Here is a 3135-nt window from a genome sequence, read left to right on the forward strand (position 1 = left end):
GCAGTTCATCAGGGAGCCCAAGGTAGGAACTCAGGGCAGGAACTTGGAGGCAGGCGCTGGAGCACAGGCCATGGAGGAACGCTGCTTACAGGCTTGCTCCCTTGGCTCCTGCTCATCCTGCTTTCTTATGCAACACAGGCCCACCTGCCCAGGGGTAGCACCACCCATAGTGGGCTGGGCCCTCCCACATCACTCATCAAGAAGATGCTCTTCAGACATGGCCACAGGCCAGTCCAATAGAGGCAATTCCCCGACTGAGGCTCCCTCAACCCAGGTGTGTCAAGTTGACACTAAAGCTATCCAGCACAGGGGGAAAGGAAATAATCAGAATTTTTGAGGCCTATTGGATGCTGGTTCTGAGTTGACACTGATTCCAGGAGACCCTAAAGCATTGTGGCCCTCCAGTTAAAGTATGGGCTTATGGAGGTCAGTTGATAAATGGAGCTTTGGCTGGAATCCTAATGACAGTGGGGTCCAGTGGGTCCCCGAAATCATCCTGTGGTTATTTCCTCAGTACCAGAATGTGTAATTGGGATAGATATACTAAGGAACTGGCAGAATCCCCACATTGGTTCCCTGATATGTGGAGTGAGGGCTATTATGGTTAGAAAGGCTAAATGGAAACCACTGGAATTGCCCCTGCCAGGGAAAATAGTGAACCAAAAACAGTATCGCACCACTGGAGGGATTGCAGAAATTAGCGCTGCCATCAAGGATTTGAAAGATGCAGGGTGGTGATTCCCACCACATCTCCCATTAACTCTCCTATTTGGCCTGTGCAGAAGACAGATGGGTCATGGAGAATGACAGTTGACTATCGAAAACTTAAGTAGTGACTCCCATTGCAGCGGCTGTATCAGAAGTGGTTTTCTTACTCGAGCAGATTAATATGTCTCCTGGTACCTGGTATGCAGCTATTGATTTGGCAAATGTTTTCTTCTCAATACCAGTTCATAAGTTCCACCAGAAGCAATTTGCTTTCATCTGGCAAGGCCAACAGTATACCTTTACTGTCCTGCCTCAAGGGTATATTAACTCTCCAGCACTGTGCTATGGTTCAAAGGGATCTAGATTGCCTGACTCTTCCACAAAATATCACACTGGTCCTCTATATTGATGATGTTATGCTGATTGGATCCAGTGAGCAGGAGGTAGCAGACAGTCTGGAATTGTTGGTAAAGCATATGCGAATGAGAGGATAGGAAATAAATCGAACCAAAATTCAAGGGCCTTCTACCTCGGTGAAATTTCTAGGAGTTGAGTGGTGTGGAGCATGCAGAGACATTCCTTCTAAGGTGAAGAATAAGTTGTTGTACTGGGCCCCTCCCTCCACCAAGAAAGAAGCACAACGCTTGGTGGGCCTGTTTGGATTCTGGAGGCAGCACATTCCTCATCTGGATGTGTTACTACAACCTGCATATGAAGTGACTCGGAAGGCAGCTACCTTTGAGTGGGTCCTGGAACAGGAAAGATCCCTTCAACAGGTCCAGGCTGCTGTACAAGATGCTCTGCCCCTTGGGCCATATGATCCAGTCTCTGGAAGTCCTCCATAGGGCAATCACAGTGGAGGCCACTGGGATTTTGGAGTAAGGCTCTGCCTTCATCTGCAGACAACTGTTCTCCCTTTGAGAGACAGCTCTTAGCCTGCTATTGGGCCTTAGTGGAAACTGAACGTTTGACAATGGGCCACCAGGCCACCATGTGACTGGAGCTGTCCATCATGAGCTGGGTGTTATTTGACCCCCTGCCCAAGCCATAAAGTAGGATGTGCACAGCAATGTGATGGGGCCTGAGCAGGCCCTGAGGACATAAGCAAGTTACATGAAGAAGTTGCCCAAATGCCTATGGTTCCTGTTCTTGTTACAATGCCTCCTGTTCTCAAGCATCCTCTACAATTGGTTGACTGAGGAAGAAAAGACTAGGGCTTTGTTTACAGATGGTTTTGCACACTATGCAGGCACCACTCAGAAGTGGTCAGCTGTGGCATTATAGCCAATTTCTGGAATAACCCTGAAGGACACTGGTGAAGGAAAGTCTTCACAGTGGGCAGAACTTCAGGCACTGCACATGGTTGTGCATTTTTCTTGGAAGGAAAAATGGCCAGAGGTGTGATTGTATACTGGTTCATGGGCTGTAGCCAATGGTTTGGCTGGATGGTCAGGGACTTGGAAGGAGCATGATTGGAAAATTGGTGAGAAAGACATTTGGGGAAGAAGTATGTGGATAGATCTCTCCAAATGGGCAAAGGATGTGAACATACTTGTGTCTCATGTAAATGCTCATCAAAAAGTGGCTTCAGCAGAAGATGAGTTTAATAATCAAGTAGATCGGATGACCCGCTCTGTGGACTGTCAGCCTCTTTCTTCAGCTATCTCTGTCATTGCTCAATGGGCCCATGTACAAAGTGGCCATGGTGGAAGAGATGGAGGTTATGCATAGGCTTGACAGCATGGACTCCCACTCACGAAAGCTGACCTGGCTACAGCTGCTGCTGAGTGCCAGATCTGCCAACAGCAGAGACCAACACTGAGCCCCTGATATGGCACTGTCCCCCATGGTGACCAATCTGCAACCTGGTGGCAGGTTGACTACATTGGACCACTTCCATCTTGGAGGGGACAGTTTTGTCCTTACAGGAATAGACACTTATTCTGGTTATGGATTTGCCTTTCACAATGCTTCTGCCAAAACTACTAACCAAGGATGTACAGAATGCCTTATCCACCATCATGGTATTCCGCACAGCATCGCTTCTGACCAGGGAACTCACTTCACAGTGATATCTGATATCCCTGTTACTGTCTGCTGTGTTGTCTTCTTTTCCAATTATTATTCCTTTAATTTCCTGCTCTTCTCTTATTGGTCTTGCAAGAGTTTGAAGCACTATATTAAAGAGAAGTGGAGATAGTGGACAGCCTTGTCTGGTTCCTGATTTCAATGGGAATGTTTCCAGTTTTTCTCCATTTAGAATGGTGTTGGCTGTGGGTTTGTTACATATGGCTTTAATTATGTTGAGGTATGCTCCCTCCAGTCCAATTCTCTCTAGGACATTGAACATAAATTCATGTTGAATTTTGTCAAAATCCTTCTCTGAATCTATTGAGATGACCATGTGGTTCTTGTCTTTGAGCCCAT

The sequence above is a fragment of the Nannospalax galili genome, unplaced genomic scaffold (genome assembly GCF_000622305.1).
Source record: "Nannospalax galili isolate Female #2095 unplaced genomic scaffold, S.galili_v1.0 scaffold1053, whole genome shotgun sequence".
NCBI classification, from domain to species: Eukaryota; Metazoa; Chordata; class Mammalia; order Rodentia; family Spalacidae; genus Nannospalax; species Nannospalax galili.